This window comes from Mus pahari, chromosome 8 (genome assembly GCF_900095145.1).
Source record: "Mus pahari chromosome 8, PAHARI_EIJ_v1.1, whole genome shotgun sequence".
Lineage (NCBI taxonomy): Eukaryota > Metazoa > Chordata > Mammalia > Rodentia > Muridae > Mus > Mus pahari.
Window position 1 is genome coordinate 109230717 of NC_034597.1, and position 23142 is coordinate 109253858.

General features: G+C 44.3%; 1 protein-coding gene across 3 annotated transcripts in view; it reads left to right on the forward strand.

The window, feature by feature from the left end:
- The window catches only part of Clybl (citrate lyase beta like), a 213966-nt gene that overhangs the window by 63672 nt on the left and 127152 nt on the right, over nt 1-23142 (forward strand). Inside the window, exon 1 of one of the 3 annotated variants that reach the window (XM_029541643.1) lies at nt 6377-6455. The exons of the other annotated variants lie outside the window; for them this stretch is intronic. The gene's annotated coding sequence lies outside the window, so the exon portion shown is untranslated. Of the gene's footprint in view, nt 1-6376; nt 6456-23142 lie in introns of those variants that run through there. 3 annotated transcript variants of the gene reach the window in all.

Genomic DNA, 23142 nt, shown 5'->3' on the forward strand with positions numbered 1-23142 from the left:
AAAGAAAGAAAGAAAAGAAAAGAAAAGAAAAAGAAAAAGAAAAAGAAAAAGAAAAAGAAAAAAAAAAATCTGCCTGCCTCTGCCTCCCGAGTGCTGGGATTAAAGGCGTGAGCCACCACACCCGGCGTTTGGTCACTTTTCTAGAGGACCTTGGACAGCTCCAGGGTGCCTGACGCCCTCTTATGGCCTGTACAGGCACTGCATGCACCTGGTGCACATGCATGCAAGCAGGCAAAACAGTCACACACACATAAAGCAAAATAAAAATTTTAAGAGCCTTTTGGCTGAAATGGTATAGCCAGTTAAACTCTCTGGGATACATGTTCTAGGTGAAGAATTGATCTGGGAGGCCTCTAGAAAGGCTTTGTCTCCGAGTTCCTCTCCAGCACCGTGAGTCCTCACGGGCTGCAGCTGAAGTCTTCCTCACTTGGCAGCTCAGGGTTTGTTTACCAGTGTTACTCATGCGCCACTGTGCTGGGACTTGTTTTTTCCTGGTGACTCGCTCTTACGGTTCCTCAGATGGTGATCTGAGTAATTGTGCAGGGGGTGGTGAAGCACAGGCCTATTATATCTGCAAATGACACATCTGTCCAAGTGTCATGTAATGAGCGACCGCAGCCCTCTTTATACAAACCATATTTCTCCTCTTTCCAAAATGGGAAAGGGGTGGGAAGTAGGGAGGGGAGAATCTGGTGGGCAGAGAAGGATCAAGCATTTCTGTGGATCCCTCCAGCCGTTGTACAGAAAATCCCACAGCTGCCTCCGATTTCCAGGTACTTATTATTAAACTCCACTCAAAGAAAATGTTTTCCCACTAGGTCCTGGTGTGAGAAACAGTACCCTAAAGCTGTGTATTGTTGTCTGCTGTGCATCCATTAAATAGCACTAAGTGGCCTTTCTGTCTTTGGGGGGCCGATGTTAACACAGCCATTTAGGATGCTCAGTCCAGGTTTTTACTGTTTGTTCGGAACACTTTTGCCTTCATGACTTGACTCAAACAAGACAGCTGTCATTTTCACAGATTTAAAATTGGCCCCTAACTCTTAGTCTTTCTACAAGGAGACTATTTTGAAAGGATTTTGCCATAAACATAGTGAGCAGGTTTCAGGCAGCTGCCTTTTCTCCTTGGTTCCCTCTCCTCTACTTCCTTGTGGTTCTTCTCTGGGGCAGCCACATTCTTCAGGAAGTTGGAAACTTTCCCCTGCTCCATCCTGCGGGGAGAACTTCAACAGCACTTTGTTTAGGACACCGAAGAGAAGGTATTCTTTATAAACATTGTCTTCTTTTACACAGTCACAAGAAGATACCTGACCTCCCCCTTGGCTTCCAGAGCAGTAGCTCTCAGAGTGTGGTCCTGAGCAGTTATGTCCATAAGCAGTATAAGACCTAACCTAGGAATCTGTTGGAAATGCATATTCTTAGGTCCCACCTAGGAGTCAAGGCACCAGGAGGGCTGAAGTATGGGAGTCGGTCAGCCTTAGTTCAGCAAGGCCTCCAATGATGTCTGTTCCAGCTGCAGGGTGAGAACTTCTGTTTTGTACTGATTGGGGATCTGGCCGGCAGGTCTCTTATGCATGCCTTCCATGAGACATATTCCTGTTTCCTAGATTCCACTTCCAGATCTGTCTGTGAGGTAGCAACAGTAGGGTAAGGAGAGCAGAGCTGTCCTGTAGGATTGAAACAAATCCTACTGCTTGTTAGTGTGGGCATTGTCTGCAGTTTGAACCTCAGCTCTTTAGTCATTCTGTCCGTCTGTCCATACATCCATCCATCCATCCTAACTTCCATCCAGTCATCTGTCCTTCCATTCCTCCCTCTCTCCCTCCCTCCATCCTTCTACCCATTCATCTGTCCTTCCTTCCATCTACCCACCTGTCCATCTGTCCATCTATCTGTCCATCCATCCATCCATCTATCCATCCACCCATCTATCCATTTATCCGTCCTTCCTTTCTTCATCTCATCCATCCATCTATCCAGCCAGCCATCAATCCATTCATCTTTCCTTCCTTCCTTCTATCCATCAATCTATCCTTCCTTTCATCCATTTATCTGTCCATCCATCTATCCAACCATCTGTGGTAATTTTACATAAGGCTTCCAACAATAGTTGAAAGGGGCTGTTCTGTAAGTAGATGAAACCTGCCATACCCAATCTAAAACCTAGAGTTTGTTACCACTTATAGAAAAGCATTTTTATTTTGTGTTTAGGTAAGACCTTGAGTTATCCATTGTTCTTCCATCATAGAATAATCCACCAGGGTAGGGGTTCAGAGTATGTTCTCTGGGACCATTGCCACTTGCTTTTGGAAGACCTGTATTCCATGTTAGCTTCCCTCTGACAAATGGTACAGACACTGGGTGGCTGCCAAGACTCGGGAGCCAGTTGGTGGTCTTAGAAAGGACCTTTTGGGTTTCTCTTACTAGATAGAAACCCTAGTCCCATTGGCAGCTAGCCTGGGCCTCGCATACATTCTGGCTCATTGATGTGTGTATACTGCTTGTGATGTTTCACAGTATCCTACCCAATATGTTCTTTCCTAGCCCAGAAAGGAAGAAAGATCATTTGAGTTATTTCACAAATTCTTAGTGTTTTCTTATGTGATTATTTTCTTAAATCATGATTTTTTTTTTTTTAATTTTATGTGCATTGGTGTTTTGCCTACATGCGTGTTTGTATAAGGGTGTCAGATCCTGGATTTACAGATAGTTGTGAGCTGCCATGTAGGGTGCTAGGAATTGAGCCAGGGTCTTCTGGAAGGGTAATCAGTGCTCTTAACCACTGAGCCATCTTTCCAGCCCCTTATGTGATTATTTTTGACCAGAGCTATAACATCCGAAGAACCTCAGAAAAAGGTTGGAGTGACTGAGGGTGTAAGTTAGTAGCATGATTGGCTGGCATGCTTGAATTTCTGGGTTCATTCAGCATAGCCACATAAGTATATACATCTGTGATCTGAGCTCTGGGCATGGGGTTGAAGGAGGAGGGAAAGTTCAAGGTCATCTTGCGAATTGGAGGCCAGCCTGGGCTACATATCTCGAAAACAAAACAAATAACAACAGGAAAGAGATTGGTTTATAGTTACCTTCTCAGGAGGCAAGGGCTACTGCCTTCATCACTGAATGGGATCTGGGGTATTCTGGAGTTTTATTTACTTATTTTTCTCATCTGTTAGTTTGAAAATTTAAAATAAATAAGCTTGATTCCTCTTGAATTAAACTCCCTGTTCCTGGAGAGGAGATGAGATGAGGTCTTACCTCTGGCTCACCTGTAGAGGACGTTGTCATCTTCTTGGCTGGGGGACTCTCAGGACAACCATTCTGCAGGAGCTGGTTGGTTATGTTCCACAGTTTAATGTATTTCTGAAGTCTACCAGCCTGGGAATGCAGCGAACTAAATGATCCCCTTGGAGATGAGGAAGATAAAATGTCCTGGAGTCCATTTAGTTCCTCACACCTCCCACCTCTTTAAGATGGAGTTTCGGGTTGAAATGAGCCCTGGGATTGAAGTTCGCAGCATTGTGTATTCCTGTTCGGAGGACTTCACAAAGACCTTCTTTTATGAAGAAAACAGCCAGCCAATAAAATGGCATTAGAGTACATTATATATGTGACCAATCATTTTATAAACCCCGATGTAAGCCTTCAGGCATAATTGGAGTTCTTAGCAAAATACTTTGGTTTTTAATATTTCTATGACCCTCTAAGGGGGACTTAGCAATTACTCTTAAATTTTCAAAGTGGGGCATGGAGTTTTAGCTGCATGACTTCCATTAAAGCCCATGGGAGTCTTGTTGCTAAAGACATCACACGACTCAAGAAAATGTACTTCTTCTTATGAAATTGCTAGAAGTAATAGTTACAGAAGCATAGCCCAGTGTTGCTGGTACATTTACAGTCTTTTTATGCATGTTTCAAATTTTATACTTTTATAAAAACTCAACAGTTCTGTGAGAAGTTGAAAAAGGCAAAAAAAGCTTATTATGTGTTTTCTAAAAGTAAAGGGTAGGAAAATATGAAATGGATTTTTAAAATTAAGGGAAAAATTAAAATAATCTTTTAGAAAACTCAAATGTTTGAAAATATTTATTATTTCAAAATTTGCATAACAACTTCCAGTTTTTTTTTTTTTTTTAAGTGTATCTTAAAATTGAGCTTTAAAGATAGTCTCTCAGGCTGGAGAGATGACTCAGAGGTTAAGAGCACTTCCAGAGGTCCTGAGTTCAATTCCCAATTTGGCTAAATGGAGGCTCACAACCATTCTGTAATGGGATCCAACACCCTCTTCTGGTGTGTCTGAAGACAGCCACACCCGGCTTGCAGTGACCTCAGTAGGAACACTCAGATGGATCAAAGTAACCTTTGGAGAAAATCTCCGTTCCTTTAGATAGGGTAAAGGAGCCAGTCTTCCCCATAGACAAGAGGAGGCCTCGTGTGTCAGTTCCCTAAGAACACAAGCCCTTCCACATACATCTCTGTGGTCAGGGTGGCATGGCCATCGCTATCTAGGAGACCACGAGGAGAGTCAAGAGTCACATCCAGACTTCCTCATGCTACCGCCTTATGCCACATGCAAGAAGAAAGTGCACCCATTAGCAGAGTCTTGTGTGGGGCTGTTAGGTAAGGTGTTTTTAATCCCAGAAGGGGCTGGTGGATTCTAGGATACCTTGAGGAAGTTTTGAGTTGTTAAACTGCCTTACAGTCTACACAACTGCCTTAAACCACTACTAAAACTTCAACTGCCCTAAAAGCTACACAAGCGGAGCTCCCACAACCAAGGAGGTCCGGTGACCAGACCCAGCTCACGACTTTGGGGGCCCAGCACAGTCTCTACCTAGGGCAGAGTCATCTTTGGAGCTGCATTGCCCACTTTTAAGGTACAGTAACCTTCAGAGAAAGAGGGAAATCTGAGAGACTGAGATGTGAAGGCCTGAGGCTTGAGATGGTAACTGCTGGCTTAGCTTCAGTGGTGAGGTGTTCGCTGGTCTCATCCGCTAAGCCCCACTGACTTCTTGAATTTCTTCATTAATGGTTAGTCCTAACTGGTTCTCAACCTCCATAACACTTTGACCCTTTAACACAGTTCTTCATGTGGCAGTGACCCACAACTGTAAAATTATGTTGTCACTAATTTTGTTATTGTTATGAATCAGAAAATACCTGATACGTAGGATATCTGAGATGGGAATCCCCAAAGGGGTCTCGACCCACAGGTTGAGAACTTCTGCTTAGGGAGTTCTCTATCAGGTTTCTCTTTATCAATTGGCAGAGTGGGTTTTAGGGTAAGGGTGTATTTTGTTTTATGTTAAACAAGCAAACAAAAACTTTAAAAAAAAACCCACACAGGGGCAAACATCTTTACATATATTAAAATTAAATAGACATGTGACTGGGGTAGGAGAGATGGCTTAGTAAAAGAGCACTGGCTGCTCTTCTGAGTTCAATTCCCAGCAGCCACAGGGTGGTTTACAACCCTTTATAACAGGATCTTCTGTCTGGCACGCAGGTGTACATGTTTACAGAGCGCTCATATACGTAAAGTAAATAAGTAGAAAAATCGCCAGGTGATTAAACTTTTAAAACTTATTTTATAGCCAGGTGATGGTGGCATACACTTTTAATCCTAACCCTTGGGAGGCAGAGGCAGGAGGATCTCTATGAGTCTGAGGACAGCCTGGTCTATAGTGTCAGTTCCAGGACAGCCAGGGCTGTCTCAGAAAACCAAACCAAAACAAAAAGTAATTTAAATTGCTTTGTATATTATAATCTCAAAAATAAAAAGCAAAATACAACTTTTATTTATGTGTGGGTGTTTTGCCTGCACATAGGTCTATACACCACTTGTATACCTCATGCCAGGGAGGACAGAGTGGGCATTGGGTCCCCTAAAACTGAAGTTAAAGATGGCCATGAGCTGCCACATGTGTTCTGGGAACAGAATCTGGGTCCTCTGTGAGAGTAGCATGTGTTGCTAAACCACTGAACCATCTCTCTGGCCCTTGGGAGAAGTTTTAAAAACACAGATGAACATTCCATAGAACCATTTTTTTTCCTCACCTACATAGCATTGTTGAGAATGAACTCCTGCCAATTTGACTCCCCCAGTCAGGATGACAGAGGTGACCCGGGTAAAGGTACAAACAGGAACCGAGCTCTTGTTCCTTAAAAGCTTAGTGGCCTCAGTAACGAGGGGCTCAGAAGAGTTCTTTTTGAACAGTAACCCCTTAACTCGCCAGCCCTAATAGCTCCAAAGGGTCACTCGTAGAGAGCCCCGGGCTACACCTGCCTTGCATAGATTAGGGCCCGGCTGCAGCTGTCGACATTTGCAAGACTAAGGTGTAGCTGAAGAGGCTGTGGTGCTCAGCGGGGAGCCAGCCTCCTCCGGTTCCTGAGACTGGCATCTAGGATTAAGAGGGCCTTTGCAAGCCAGGCGCAGAAATTGCAAGATGAGGCAGGTAACGATTTCCTGAGTTTTATGTGTTAGACCTTTGGAGGGAAGCGGGAACCTTCCACGGGTCTGCCCTGAATTAGCCGCTCTTTTTATAATCAGCTCTATGGTGGAGCAGCTGCCAGACTGGTCAACACATCCGTGGGCCAAGACACAAACAGGGGAGCTTGAGAATATATGGGATGGTCCCCGACAAAGACAAAGGGGGAATGACTTTCTGAAACCCGTAGTGAGTCGGCATCAGTCTGTGGGTCGGACACGCTTCTTCCTGTAATGCGCGTTCTCTTCTCGGGGAATAACAATTAGGATAATTCTTGTGTGTTCTCTACAGGAAGTAGTATACTGCTTGTGAATGGCGGTCTGAATGAGGGAACCATTAAAGGGGTTTTAATAGACTTTTCAGCCGAAAGACATAAGGGACTCTAGTTCTGTTGTCTTAATTGAGAAATGTTTTTGCCCGTGTGAGGAGGCTTAATCAAGTTTTCATTCCGTACCTGCTCAGGCTGAAAGTGCTCTTGAATCACTTGGATAAAATGTGTGGTAAAGACTCGTTAGGTCTCTGGGAACTCGAATGTGTGTTTCTCATCTCTCCTGCGGGCACCGAGGATCCCATACCTGGTTTACTGTGTTGGGTTGAATGCGTCTGTTCTCATTTCTAATGAACTTTACCACCAGACTGCTTGATCATGACTAAGCCCAGGAACAATGCAAATGGAATTGCCCCCTGATGGGGAGGAATGGGCCCAGATGGCCCTTAAAAGGTGATAATTAGGAAATATAGCATATCTGAGTAGCTAGAAGGAGAGGAGCTTGTTAAAGACAGTCAATCTGTTTGAAGCGATGGTCGTTCCCTTAATTATATGCATTTTCATTTAGAGTTGCTTTAAAGTAAAATTTTCCCAGGAAAAATGATCAGTCCCTAGAACCTAGGAATATATGCCTTATACGGTTTTGTATGATTTTTGACTAATTATTATTTTTCTTTTTTTTTTTTCTTTTTTTTTTTTTTTGTGGTCGTTTCCCAGATCCGTGTAACAGACTTGCTGTGTGCTTCAAGAAGCTGTTTAGGTTATTTTAACTCTTATGCTGAAGCAGTAGGGGACTGATTAAACGTGAGAAAAATATTGGTATATATTTGTAAACTGAATTTTTAAAATCAAGATAGTCACAGGGTACTACAGTCTGTGATTTCATATACTTTGTAAGCTTGCCTTAAATGTATTGCCTTCTTGGCAGTGGAACACACTGACACTTTTCAAATATGTCATTAAAATAATTTTGCATATGACAAGTTGGACTTGGTGGATTATATTTTTATCTGAGTTAGCATATTTGCATTTGCTAATGACACCACTTCCTTGGCTTTTCTTTAGATTTTTTTCCCCCCAGTATACAAACTTGGCGTCTCTTTACGAAAAGCAAGTGAACCGGGAAAGATACAGTATTGGCTGAAGAGGAGGGAGGACGCCCACCCTGCCTCAGCCAGGGCTGTGAGGAGGTACAAGCCACCCTTCTGCTCTTCCTTTGGATCAAAAGTTTACAGTTTGTAGAGACAGGAAGGGAAAGGACATTGAAGGGTGACGCTCCATTCTTTTGGATCTTTCGGCAGTCACACTTTGGAAGATGAACTGCTTTTCCAAAGTTGCTCACCACTGTCATTTACCCCAGCACAAGCACAGATCCCTTGGGGCCTCAGGCCCAAGTGAGATCTGTCATTTCTAGGTCTTCACGCTCAACTCTTTAGGGACTCCCCATAAAGTCAACCTCTGCTGACCATTGCTGCTTCCGCCTTCAGGAAACACGGTGTGGCTGAAATGTGGAGTTCCAGAAAGGATGCTGGACCCAAATTCACGGATGCTCTCTCACCACTCGCTCATCTCTCAGAGCGTCTTTGACACCTTAAAATCTCCATCTCCTGAAACATGAATCTAGATAATTCTGAGTTTGGACTTAGAATCAAACATACTAAAACTGAACCAAGCTGATTCCGGCCCTTCCTCCAGTTAGTTTCAAGTGGGGGTGGGGTGGGAGACAAGTCAGGTGACCATGGGTACACTGCTTGCAGGACAGTTTGGATTATTTCCTGGAGATTATTAACAGGTTGTACCAAAGGAATTAATCCAGCTCAGATTTCTAATGTTTTATCAGCAGAAAAACAAAAATTATCTAGCTCAGACACACTTAGGGGGATACAAAGTCAAAAACTAAGTGGAAGATAAAAACCTCATCTGCTCTTTAATTCCATGATTCACAGCAAGGCATGGTTTAAATCCCCACCACCCAACAGGATCAGCAAAGCAGAGTGAGATTTTTAAAGATTGCTTCCACGGTTGCAACCTTTGAGTAACTGCGGATAGAACCTGGCTTCAAGTCCATAGTTCAGATTGCTCTGCATCACAGAGCAAACTTCCAAAAGCAATCTTAGCCAGCTTGGCTTTTTTAAAGGTGAGTTTGAACCACCACCAGCTTGCCTCTGGTAAAGGTAGTGAAACCTTGACTGTTGCAACAACGTCTGAGATTTTGTTTAACAGTGAAATGTAAAGAACAAAGTTGAAATGGCCCAGGAGGAGGAGGGTGATTAACTCTGCATTCTTTTTAGACTGTTTTATTAATTAGCTATCCGGAGTAGTAAATTGCATTCCATTTGAAAGCTCTGTGGAGGGAATTTGCATGTGGCCTAAATACTGTCTACATTGTTGTGTAAAGTAGCATTTTATCTCCCCAGGTTTGTCACCTGCCTCCTCCTCCAACCTTAGTGAAAAGTTTTACCTAAGTCTCTTATGCAGTGGAAGCTTGCCTGCATTTTGGTCTTTTTTTTATTATTAAATCCAAGGCTGTTCCTGGGCAAGGTCCTCGCTGCTCTGACTGCCTGTGCTAACAAGAGTTCTCTTTGCTGTTTATTTACAGGGCTTGTTTTCAGCTTCTGGCTTTGCTTAAGAAATAACTAAAAGGAACATTTAAAAAGCTTTTTAAGTTCTCTTTCTCTTTCAAATTTTCCTCTGTTCCTGTGAGTTTACCTTTTCCTCGGTGAGCACGGGACTTGGGGAGTGGTGTAACCTTCATCCTAATTACCACAGTGACTAACTTACCGCCACTCAGTGGACTCAATATTCTAGATGCCAATGATGTGAGTGTGTTCCAGAACAGCCTACCTAGCCTTCCTGGATATTTAGACAGAAGGCCTGCCATTTAATTTGGGTTCCCTAGTGCAACTCTTTTTGAAAGAATTCATATCAAACTTGCACAGGAAAATCTGCTATTTAATAGGATGGGTACCTTTTCAACCCCTGCTTTACAATTCAATGCAGGGTTTCCTCCATTTTAAAAAAATCATTAATCACATACTTCTGACATTTTCTCCTTTCAGTTTCTGCCCAGAGAAAAAGTTATTTGAATAACAGACAAACAAATAAAAAACCCATCCCAGGCAAGTAGCTGTCAACCTCCTCCTTGAACAAAAGCTGGCTCTATGGTGTTTTGTTTGGTTAGAGGCGGGCAGGGTGGTGGAGACACTGTGCTGAAAGGCCTGGGTTAATAAGCACTTTCAGAGCTACTATCTCTCCTGATTAACTCTCTGATCACTTGCTTTGAGTGGCTGGCCTGTTCTCCGCTGGCCCCTCCAGAATTCCAACATGGTAGCCTCCCCTAAAGACCCCCTCTCTAGACATGTCGCTAAGAGACAGCTAGGGATGTTTGTGAGCACTTGAGTTTAAAAGCATTGTATCTTGCTCTTGAGATCTAAGGGAATATATATATATATATATATATATATATATATATATATATATATATATATATATATATATATATATATATATATATATATATTTCATGTATGTGAGTACACTGTCGCTGTCTTCAGATACACCAGAAGAGGGCATTGGATCCCCATATCAGACAGTTGCGAGCCACCATATGGTTGCTAGGAATTGAACTCTGGACCTCTGAAAAAGCAGTCAGTGCTCTTAATCTCTGAGGCCATCTCTACAGCCCTGTATTTATTTTTTTAAGACAGGGTCTCACTATGTAACCTTGGCTGGCCTGGAAGTCACTGCAGACCAATGTGGCCCTAACTTACACATCTACCGGTTTCTGCTTCTCAGCTGCTAGGACTGAAAGTAGTGCACCCTGGATGAGTCTTGATGAATATTTTAATTACTCTAGAGTTGTATGTAAGCTGTATAGACTAATTTTCAGGCACAAAAATTTAGTTCAAACTGTCCCCTCTATAGAAATTGTAATTGTTTCATGGAAGGTCCAGTCAGAATGGTTCTCCCACTCCCCATCTCTGTAGTAGTTTTTATAAAATATGTAAAAATGTTTTGCATGCATGTGTGCCACATGCCCATGGAAGTCAGAAGAACTGGTGTTACAGGTAGTTGTGAGCATCACGTGAGCCCTGGGAATTGAACTTGAGTCCTCTGCAAGAGTACCCAGTTCTTTGAACCACTGAGCCATCTTTCCAACCCCTCTGTATTGTTTATTCAAAGAAACCTTAGAGCTCCATTCAAAAATAATTTTGTGTGGGTCTGGAGAGACCATGGCTCAGCGGTGGAAAGCACTGGCACTCCTGCAGAGGACACGGGTTCAGTTCCCTGCACTGCACTCCCATGGCAGCCCACAACTGTCTGTAACTGTAGTCCTCTTCTCTGGCTCCCATGACCCCACATTCATATGGCACACAGATAATGCAGGCAAAATACCCATACACATGGAGATAATCAAACTTAATTAAAAATAATCTAGTGAAATAGTGAAGCAAGAGGTCAGCTGCCCTAGGCAATAGGGAAAGAACATGGTGGATAGGCCATGACCACTCCTCTGATTGGATAAATTGTCTGTTACACTGTGATATGGGGTGGGGGAGACTTTTGTCTCTCTTCTTAGAGCCAAGACAGAAAGACCCATCAGGTGACTGGGGAAGAAAGTCCCAGATTGTTTTGAAGGAATGTAGACAGGCCAGTGATGACTGCTCACTCACGATCATGAGGTCACTCCTCTGATTGGGCTGGGGGAGCACATAGAGTGTGCAGACTTCTCATCGGCTTTGGTGACCCCAATAAGCAATTTACCTCATCTCCATCCAATTTCTACAAAGCCCTCTGAGGACCATTGGGTGGGGAGATTCAAAATATTCCTCCTTCAGAGCCCCTCTGGCTCTAGGAAGTTTTTTTTCACATGTCCTTAATCTGTGTTCACTCCTTGGACAAAGTTTCCTAGTCTTGGTTGTGAGACAATGAATTCAAAGCCACAGGCTTGGGGTGCTGGTAGTCATGGACTTTCTGGAACTCCAGCTTCCTGGGTTAAGCTCACCAAGATCCCGGAAAGATTTCATCACTCTTAAAAAGCCATAGGGCTGTGCACAGTATGGAACTGCCATCGTTTGGCCAATTTTAACCTAAAAAATAAAATTGAGTTCTCATGCCCGTGTTTGTTTTGATGTGACCTTGCCATACCCCCTCTACTACGGAGAAGTGGAAGGGTTAATTAGACTGTAGGTTCTTTAAAGCAAACTGAGACCTCCTACCCCATATTCCAAACTCATGGGTCATTTCTGTGCTGGCTCTAGGAAAAAAAGACAAAAATCTCCACACACCTACCTCCTTCCACATCACAGTGTGACAGACAGACCCATGTAGGGTGGGTGACCCATATACTTAAACACAGCCCCGAGGCAAAGGGAGCCTTCGAGCTGGGTCCCGAGGACCTGGTGACTCTGCTTCAATGTTGCTCCTGTGGACAGTGTCGGGGTCCCGATAGTTCCAGAAAGTGAAAACTCAGAGCCAGGAGACAGAGTGGCCCATCCAGCGGCTTGCTCTGTTCACTCTGTTCTTGTTTACAGCATGCTGGTGTGCCAACGTGGCATGTATGTGTAACTCTAGCACCTGAGAGGTAGAGGCAGGAGGATTAGGAGTTCAGAGCTATCCCCAGCTACATAGGGAGTTTGTGCCTAGCCTGGGCTACATAATTTATAGCAGACACACGATTACAGTTATGAAGTAGCAACAAAAATGATGTTATGGTTGGAGGTCCACACAACAGAACTGAACAAGGAACAGTATTGAAGGGTCACAGTTAGGAAAGTTGAGAGCCACTGCCCGAGTAAGTCTTTTTCCTCTTCCGAAGGCAGGATCTCTTTTGGTAGCCCAGGCTTATTTATGTCAGTAGCTTTGCTTCTATAGTTATGGTGAGTGCCAAGCTAAACTGCTGTAGCACTTACAGTTACAGCTTTATTGAGGTATAGTTTAAAATCTGCAAACTGAAGGTTATTCACGGATACAGCCCAGTGTTTTTTTAGTGCATTCACAGAGTTTCGAAGTGGTCATCATTCATTCTAGATTATTTTTCTTCCTTCCAAACTCTCATTCGCCATGGGCATTCAGTCCTCATTTCTGCCGCGCCTTCCCCCAACAATCACTGATCTCTTCTCTCGTTTGTTCCTTTTTAAGTTTTTATTCCATTTTAAATTGTGTGCTTGTTGGGGGTGGTGTGGGAGAGGCTGGGAGAGAGTGTCAGATCCCTTCAAGCTAGACTTGCATTTGTGAGCTGCTTGGTGTGGGTTCTGGGAACCCAACTTGGGTCCTCTGCAAGAACAGTACAGACTTACGTCTGTCCTAGCCTTGGAACCACGGCACATGCAACACTCACTTATTCTTTATCCTGTCTCTGTGACAATTTACAGGCACGGAGAAAGAAGCTCAGGTTCCATCTGGTCCACCAGGCCTCCCAGCTGGACTCCACTGGGGCCCTCACTGGGCTCCTGCCTTTCTTCAGCCTGCCCATCATCACCTCTGCGGTTCCCTAACCTGCTCTAGGTCGTCGCACAGATATGGATTATTTTAAGCAGAGGCAGGATGGAGGGAAACCCAGCATTCACAGGGATTTGGGCATAGAGGCACTACGATACCCAGCCAGGCTGACATGCTGACATGTGCAGGGGGCTTAAGGAGGATTTTTTTTTTAAAAAAGACTCTCCAAAGGCAGGAACAGCGTCTTTCTGATTCATTTCAGTCCTTTTCTGTAGGCGCCTGTCATTTTAACCTGTATCTCAGGTTGGATTTAACAGCTAAAGCCAGCCTCTACTGAAGCAGTCACCTTTGATGTTACAGTACTGAGGAGGGGAGGAGCAGATGGGACAAAAGTCGTAATTGCCCAAATTTACAATAGGTTCCCTTCAGCCGCCAGCACAAAAGAAATGTTAATGCAATAAACTGTAAACTGGAGGAAGCTAAGCCGGTTTATGGCTGGTGTAAGCTCCATCAGGACAGAGGCTGCCCTCCTTCCTTGGGAGGTATTACAATGGCTGTGCTAGAATTGAGCTCATTTGACATCAGTGGCCACCCTGCCTTCCCTCTAACATGCACCCCTTCACCCCCTCCACAGACCAAGGCAGGGGTCCCGAGAGACCAGTTGCAGGGAACCATGGGACATGAAGGACTTAAAAGCACAGGCATGTTAGCTGTGAGCATGCATGTGCCCTTCTAGAGGACACACACACACACACACTTAAAATAGGACTTGCCAGGCCTGATGAAGCACATTTTTTAATTCCAGCACTTGAGAGTCAGAGACAGGTGGATGGATCATTGTGAGTTTCCAGCCAGTATGGGCTCTATAGTGAGTTCCTGGATAACAGGGGCTACACAGTAAGACCCTGTCTCAAAAAGTAAAACAAAATGGAGTAAAATAAAATAGGGCTAGAGAGGTGGTTCAGGCCAAAAAGGGAGAAAAATATCTGTGACCCCCTTACTCTTCTTCCTTTCCTGTCCCCTCATGCATGTGTGTGCATACATGAGCACATACTTGTGTGTGCGTGTGTTTGAGAGGACATGCTTGCACTTGTGTAGAGTCCCAGAGGCCAACCTCAAGTGTTCTTTATCAGGAGATAGCCATCTTTGTTTTTTTACCTTCAATTTAATTTTATGTACATGGGTGTTTCATCTGCATATATGTCTGTGTGCTTAATACCAGTAGAGGCCAGAAGTGGGTGTTAGGTCCCCTGGAACCGCAGCTACAGATGTTTATGAGACATCATGCGGTTCTAAGAAATCAAGCCCCAGTCCTCTGGAAGAGCAGCCAGTGTTCTTAACCAGCAAGCCATCTCCCTTGACCAGGCTGGCCGGCCAGTGATCTCAGGGGTCCTTCTGTCTGCGTCTCTTCAGTGCTAGGCATATGAACGTTTACCACCACGCCTGGCCTCTGTGATCTAACTCAGGCCCTCTGCTGACATAGCCCCTTTCCCTGGCACATGACCACTGTGCCTTTGTGTGACTACCCTGACCCTTTGTGCTTTGAAATTTACCAGGCATGGTGGCACATGTCTTTAATCCTAGCACTTGGGAGGCAGAGGCAGGCGGATCTCTGTGAGTTTCAGGTCAGCCAGAGTTACATGCTAAGACCTTGTCTCAAAAACCCAAAAAGTCAAGTAAATTACATTCATATTCTCTCTCTCTCTCTCTCTCTCTCTCTCTCTCTCTCTCTCACACACACACACACACACACACACACACAAATCCTTACAGCATATATGCCTTCACTTGGTTCTGAACATTTCAAGGCATGTTTGTCTTTCAGGATTTTTTTTTAAAAAATCATGAAATTAGACGACCTCCGTCTTGACTGCCTTGATGGACTTGCCAGTTGAAGGATCGGTGACATTTCTGGGGGCTCATCAGAGTCACATTCAAGCGAGGAATAGTTATGTGAAGTCATAGGTTAAACGCTCTTGGAATAGACTGTCATTTGACATGACAGAAATGAACCCTCCGAGGCCCTCAGTTCCTCGGGGACACGCTCTCGCTTACAGTTCCCATGTTAAGTAATTTTATTAACCGAGGCAAGAAGAGGCATTCGGTGACAAGGGAAATCTTTTTTTTTTTTTCCAACATTTTAATCCTAATCACACAATTTATTATGTGTAGCTTTGGAGGCGTGCGGGCTCAAAAGCCCTGGAAGAGGAGGAATGTAAAGATCAGAGTGTGGTGTTTCTCTTCCCAGGTGTTATTTAAAGCATTGTACAAATTGTCAAAAAGATTAATTGTTGCTTGCAGCTAAACAGATGATAAATTTTAAAATTATATTATTACTGTGTGTCGGTATAAAAGCTCTGGGTCCCAAGTGTGTCACCTTTTTCTGTTGCTGTTGACAAGGTTCACATTTCATCGTACACCACCAGAAGGTGTTGACATACATTCAGATTACTGATTAAATGTTTTTAAAACGTGCCACTCAGAAACTAACCCCGATGTTCTATGAAAGAGTCATTTTTAGAAGTAAGTTTTTCCCCCTCCTTCATCGTTGACATGGAAGAAATTTTAAATATTGCCATTTATAAAACAAGCTTTAGGTTAGCATATTTTTCTGTTTTAAATTGCAGCATGTGGAAGGAAACAGGCTTGGGCATTCTCCTTTGTTTCTCTCTTTCACACACACACACACACACATACANNCACACATGCGCGCGCGCACACACACACACACACACACACACACACACAAAAGTAACAAGATGGTGTAAAAATATCTCTGAGGAAGGTGATAAATAGTGACTTGTAAACACCTTGGTCAAGCATAAGACCCAAAACACAGGGAGGTAATGACTGGACTGGGGGTGCACTTGAGTCCTTCATGTTTCAAGGCTGACACAGCTCTGTGTCTCAGGTCTAGAAGACTCTGTGGGCTATTCACAATGGGATGCTTAGAGACACTGATGGTTATGGCTTTCAAAGTTTTGTGGATGAAGCTGGGGCCCAATGCACAGACCTGTAGCTTTTGAAAGGTTGAGGCAGAGGAGGATCAAAGCCTGCTTGTGCTACAGCATGGACAACTTAGTGAGACCCTTTCTAAAGATAAAAAGTAGACCAGAAGTATTGCATCGGCACCAGTACATGGACAGGGTAAAGTGTTCTACATAGCAAGCTGTAGGCTGGCCAGGGCTACAAAGTATAGCCCGTCTCAGAACAAAAGCAAACCACCCCAAAACACAAAAGCCAACAGTGGTCCATGCCAGCACTCAAGAGACAGAGGTAGAAGGTTCTGTGAAAATTCAAGGCCAACTTGATCTAATGAGTTTCAGACAGCCAGGGAGGGCTACATAGCAAGACCTTGTTTCAAAATGTAAACAAATAAACTGGGGGGAGACCTTGGGACATAGCTCAGTGGTAAAGCACTTGTCTAGTATGTATGTGTAAGGCTCCAGATTCAATCCCTAATACTAAGAAATAAACATGGAGAGAGACAATTTTGAGGATGAAAAGGGCCAGACATAGGTCTTAACTCCAGAGATTAGTGTCTAGTTGCCAAAATGACAACTAAATGTGAGTCTCCGTGAATCGACACTGGAGACCTTTTCTTTTTGAAAAGGTCTTTTGTTAAGATACATACTGGGATGCTGGGGGAAGGCTGGAAAGAAGCATAAAGGAACTCAGGAGGCAGAGGCAGGTGGATCTCTGAGTTCAAGGCCAGCCTGGTCTACAGAGTGAGTTCCAGGACAGCCAGGGCTACACTGAGAAACCCTGTCTCGTAAAACCAAAACCAAAAACAAAAACAAAAACAAAAAAAAACATAAAGGAAATGATTCAGGGTGCATTATGGGAAAGTGGTGCATCATGGGAAAGTGGTACTTTCTCCATCTTTGATTTTCAGGATACCTTGGTCAGAGGCTTGGACACTGGCTCAGGGATGTGGGAGACTGATAGATCTATGGGATAGCCATGAGCCCAGCCATTGTCACCTCATTATGGTGCAGAGGTGCAGGGACAAATGGTGATCCTTGTTCAGGAGGTTGCCAGTAGCTGTCAAGGACAATCCTGAGGTGGCCCTCTATGGGACACTTGCTGCTGTAGAGCTTTGCATAGATAGTATCTCACTCATTTCAGCAGTAGGACAGCAGTAATGGGCACTCGTTCTTGTCCAAGAATATGACACTGCTGCTTTTATTCGGGAGGTTGCCACATACCTTTCTTCCCTTCCTTTGTTGCCCCTGTGCAATCTTTATTGCATTGCTTGGCACCTCTTACCATGATGTTATGTGTTCTTCTCATCTATGACTTAATATTTTTATGTGTAGCTATCACAGGAAAGTGGTAGCTTATTATACAGGTTCTTATCATTATCTAGGAGATAAAATCAGAAAGGAGTATCTGTCTGTCTGTCTGGTGTATGGTTATGTGTATACTCATGTATAATTTCCCTGAGTGGTTATGTGTGGAGACCAAAGGCTCAGAGGCTGACATGAGGATTTGTCTCTTCTCCACCTTATGTGTCCTGACTGGTTTTGCCCATCCCACCCATCCCCTGGAGCAGAGAGATGTCCAACTATGCCCTAGCTTTTATGTGGGTGCTTTGGTCTTCATGCCTTCGCAGTAAGCACCTTACACATGGAGCCCTCTCCCTGGACCTCTGTTTATCTTTTATACAAAACATTTTTTTTTCCCCTTTCAAAAGCTTTTCTGCTGGACTTAGTGTAGAAAGGGAAATTTGGCTTAATCTTTTCCTATCTGGAAAACTCTCTGCTTTTGTTAAACAAAGCAAAAGGTAACAACAACAACAACAACAAAGACTAGGAGGACAACTATTTACACCTGTGATAACCTGTCAATTCTGGGTTTGTAAAGCAGAACCCAGGCTGACAGAAATATGCCCACATTGCACCTGCAGTTGTCCAGGGCTTCTGGAGAAAGTGGCTACAGTGAGCAGGTGGTGAGCACCTGTGGAGGTTGTTTATGTTCCTGCCTCTTGGGTAAATTCTCCTGCCTCCGGAGAGAGTAGGGGCTTCTTTGTATTGTTAATGGCTTTCCCATCCTTTCTCTGAATGTGGGTTGTTAGTCCTCTTCTCAAGCCTGGAGATGTGTTTTTCCACTTATCTGACCCATGGGTGCTTGCTTGGTTTTTTAATGTTGCTTTGACGGTTTCCTTGTCTTGGTGGAAGTCTGGTGACACAGTTGCAAGGACTGTCACTGAACATTTAACATCCTGCCCTGACTTGTGAAATAGCTCGTTGGTTTCCTAGAAACCCGATCATGAAGTCCAGGGACCTGAATATTAATTGCAGCAATCACATCCATTCATTAACATTTGCATTCCCTTTGTTGGTTGGCTATGCAGCCATAGTGTTACCTGTGAACAGAGACCCATGGATGTGTTGAATGAACACTTTCTTTCTTTCTTTTTTCTTTTTTAAAGATTTATTTATTTATTATATGTAAGTACACTGTAGCTGTCTTCAGACACTCCAGAAGAGGGAGTCAGATCTTGTTAGGGATGGTTGTGAGCCACCATGTGGTTGCTGGGATTTGAACTCTGCACCTTTGGAAGAGCAGTCGGGTGCTCTTACCCACTGAGCCATCTCACCAACCCCTCTTTCTTTCTTTTAAAGATTTATTTATTTGTTATATATAAGTACCACTATAGCTGTCCTAAAACACACCAGAAGAGGGTATCAGATCTCATTATAGATGGTTGTGAGCCACCATGTGGTTGTTGGGATTTGAACTCAGGACCGCTAGAAGAACAGTCAATACTCTTAACCACTGAGCCATCTCTCCAGCCCTTTTTTCTCTTTGAAAATGATTTATTAAGTTAGCCAGCATGGTGGTGCACTCCTTAATGCTAGCACTCATGAGGCAGAGGCAGGCAGATCTCTGTGAGTTTGAGGCTAGCCTGGTTTACAGAGCTAGTTCTAGAACAGCCAAGGTTACACACAAAAAAACGTGGTGGTGCATGACTTTAATCCCAGCACTCTGGAGGCGGAGGCAGGTGAATGTCTGAGTTTGAGGCCAGCCTGGTCTACAGAGTGAGTTCCAGGACAGCCAGGGCTACACAGAGAAACCCTGTCTCAAACAAACAAACAAACAAACAAACAAAAAACGTTATGTTTATAACTTTGACAACATTCACAACATTCTACGTGAGCAAACCATGAAGGCAGGAAACCCAGGTTTTCTGGTTCTACTTCCCAGCACTGACCAAAAGGAAGTAAAAGCAGGGACTCAGATACCTCACAGGGATGTGACTCACATAGCCCAAAGTGGAGTAACCTAACTGCCCATTATGTGGAGAATCATAATATGGCAGAGACAGACAGTGGAATAGTGTTCTCCCTTTAAAAAGAATGGAGCTCTGGTACCTGCTGCTATGTGGTTGAATGAATGATGCCCAGTGACACATGGGTGATACTGCAAGACTGCATACATTATGTGTCTAGAGAAGCCAAATTCATTATAGTGGAACTCAGTGTGGGGGAGGAGAACATGTGTGTGCTCATGTGTGTGCACATACATGTATCTGTGTGCATGTGCATGTGAATGTATGCTCACTTCAGTGTTCAATTTAACATACCAGAGAGAGGGGCCCTCAGTTGAGGAATTGCTTCCATTGCATTGGTTCATGGGCATTTTCTTTCTTTCTTTCTTTCTTTTTTTTTTTTTTTTAAAGATTTATTTATTTATTATATGTAAGTACACTGTAGCTGACTTCAGACACTCCAGAAGAGGGCATCAGATCTTGTTACGGATGGTTGTGAGCCACCATGTGGTTGCTGGGATTTGAACTCTGGACCTTCAGAAGAGCAGTTGGGTGCTCTTACTTACTGAGTCATCTCACTAGCCCTCATGGGCATTTTCTAATTAATGGAGGAAGGCCAGCCCACCATGGGTGGTGCCATTCCTAGGCAGGTATGCCTGGGCTGTATACATGACCTGCAGCTGACTAGTGAGGCTGGGAGCGAGACCGTCAGTAAGCAGCTATCCTTTGGTTTCTGCCTCAGTTTTTTTCTTCAAGCTCCTGCCTTAGTTTCCCTTCATGATGGGATGTCACCTGTAATCTGAAGTAAACCTGTTTCTCCCCATAGGAGAGAGATAAGTGGCTGTTGCACAGTGTTGTGAAAGAACAAAGATATAAAACATAGACCTAAAAGTAGTCCCAAAGGAAAGTATATTGAACCACAGTTGGGGGAAGGAAGCAATGGCGTAATGAAGATGAAGCTCCTAGAAAAGCTGAAACATGGCCTTGAGCCAACACACACACACACACACACACACACACACACACACAAATAAAAATAAAAACAAAAGTTAGGGCTAACTTTTTTTACAAAGTCAGTTTCTTGCCTCCCACTTGCCTGCAGAAATGTTTTTGAGAATGTTCTGTCCGTCCACGTCCCTTCCGGTGGGCCTTTGTGGCTAAAAAGAGTTTCTCTCTTTCCTGCCTTTCCTTTCTTATCCTCAAGATTTGCCTTTCTTTGAAATGCTACAGGCCTAGGTCTGGGGCTTTGAGGCATGCACTTGCCCAGCAGACCCAGCAGGCCCTGGGTGTTGTCCCAGCGCTGCAAACAAGAAAGGCTTGTAGCCCCTTAAATTGTCAGCTCCTAGAGATCACTCTTCCCTCTTCACCTAAATCAGAGTTCATTCAGCGTCAGTTCTCTCAGTATAGAAGGAACCGTGTGCAAGCCGCATGAAGGACTGCAGTTGTGCGCCGCAACGGAGCTTTGCTGCCATCTCGGTAGCCCAGCTCACCCTATCTATTTGTCGGTTTGCTTTTAAGGAGATTTGAGATTGGCCGGCCTCCCTTCCCCCCTCCGGGGCTCCGAGCCACGCAGCAGGCTCCAGCAGGGTCCATTCTGGCCCGGGCAGTCACAGGCGGCACAGAACATTTGCTCCTTCCCAGACCTTCTGCTACCTTTCTCTGCCCCAGTGGAGCCGGGGCATAATAAAGCTGTTATTTATACTGTACGGTAGTTTCATCAGTGGTCTTTGTCATTGAGACTTTGGAAGACAAAGTAAAGGCACGAGAGGGGTTTGTGGGAGAAGTACAGTGTGGTGGGGGGATGGGTCTCAAGGATGTTGTTCATCCAACACTCCCCTTCTCCCAACTCCCTTTCTTTCTCTTTTACTACAATGCCCTTTCAAATGTTTTATGTGACCTCTGACCTCCCGACCCCTAACCCTTCTGCTCCCATCGTACCAGCCTCTCAAGGTGCCCCTCAGGATGAGTCCATGCTCCCCAGTAAGTTTCACTCATGGTAGGGAATATATGAAATCAGTCACTTAATAGAATTTTGTTAGTTTATTGTCAGGGTTGAAGATCAAATCTGTCCCATCGATCGGTGCGTCTCTTTGTTTTGACAGAGTCTCCTATATCATCCAGACTAGTCTCACACTGTGTAGCTGAATATAATGGTGAACTGTTGGTTCTTCGGCCTCCACCTCCCAAATGCTCTGATTATAGATAAACTAGCACACCTGGCTCCAGCTCCTGGTTTTTGTTTTGTTGTTTGTTATTGTGTGTGCCGGTGTGCACGTGTGGAAGTCAGAGAGCAATGTGAGGTTGGGTTTCCCTGCTGTGTGGGTTCTAGAGAATTCAGACTGTGAAGCTCTACGCCTTCATCCTCTGAGCAGTGTCTCGCTGCATAGCTCAGGCTGGCCTCAGCTTCCTGTGCTGAGATGACAACCATGAGCCAGCAAGGGGCGTGAGATCTGAGTTCTTCATGATCGTGTGCACAAAACTACGTAACTCTGTGTAGCCCTGGCTGTCTTGGAACTCACTTTGGAGACCAGACTGGCCCAAAGGCCCCGGGAAGGCATGTAAAGTGTCTGTTTAACACACCTGTTACAGGAGATGGCTGGCATACTCCACTCTCTATCCTGAACTCTCCAGCCCTGGGGCTGGGCTGTCTGTTTCCCAGAGGTTCCTTCTGATATAATCCAGACATTGTGGTTACAGACCCTCCAGGCTGCTTTACTAAGTTCTCCTTTCTCCTTCCTGTCCCCCTCTCCCCACATGGTCCAGGGTCTGGACTCTCCAAGATGTGTCTGCCTCTGGCTATGTTTCCCTTATATCTATAATACACTTTCTCCTCCACCATACCTATGAGCAGTCCTGCCCTGTCCTTTTCCATTCCTTTCCCGCTTGCTTGCTCGCTCTCTCGCTCGCTCTCTCTCTCTCTCTCTCTCTCTCTCTCTCTCTCTCTCTCTCTCTCTCCAGGCATGAGCCATTGCCTGGCCTAGAAAGTGTTTCAATTACACTTATTGTGTGTGTGATTGTGACCCGTGTGTGCACATGCTGTTGGTGTTTCCTACTCTGTGGCTTCTTCTTTCCCATTCTTTACCCCCCTGGTTTCATCCCCTAACACTAGGTAGGAGAGAAGCAAGGATAGAAGAGAGATAAGAATTAGGAAAATCCAGAATATAATTTCTTTCCTTTTGTTTCTCCTTTAACATCAGCTACTAAAAAACCGCATCCAACAACTACCCAGACAGTCTGTGGGGCATTTATATACCCTCTGAGAAGTTCCCAGATTTCCAAATGTCACACAGTTGCAGAAATTATCTGCACCTAGCAATACCATGCTTCTGCTAACTCATGAGGCAAATCACAGTCAGCCCCATATCCCTAAACCTGGGACTAAAATGAAGCAATTCTTATTTCTCTGGGGTTTTAAAATTTATTTTTATTATTGTGCATTGATGCTTTGCCTGCATGTATGTCTGTGTGAGGGCGTTGGATCCCCTAAACCAGAGTTGCCAGCTGTCATGTGGTTGCTGGGAATTGAACCCAGGTCCTTTGGAAAAATACCCAGTGCTCTTAACTCTTAACTGCTGAGCCATCTCTCCAGGCCCATTTCTTTTTCTTTCTTTCTTTCTTTCTTTCTTTCTTTCTTTCTTTCTTTCTTTCTTTCTTTCTTTCTTTCTTTCTTT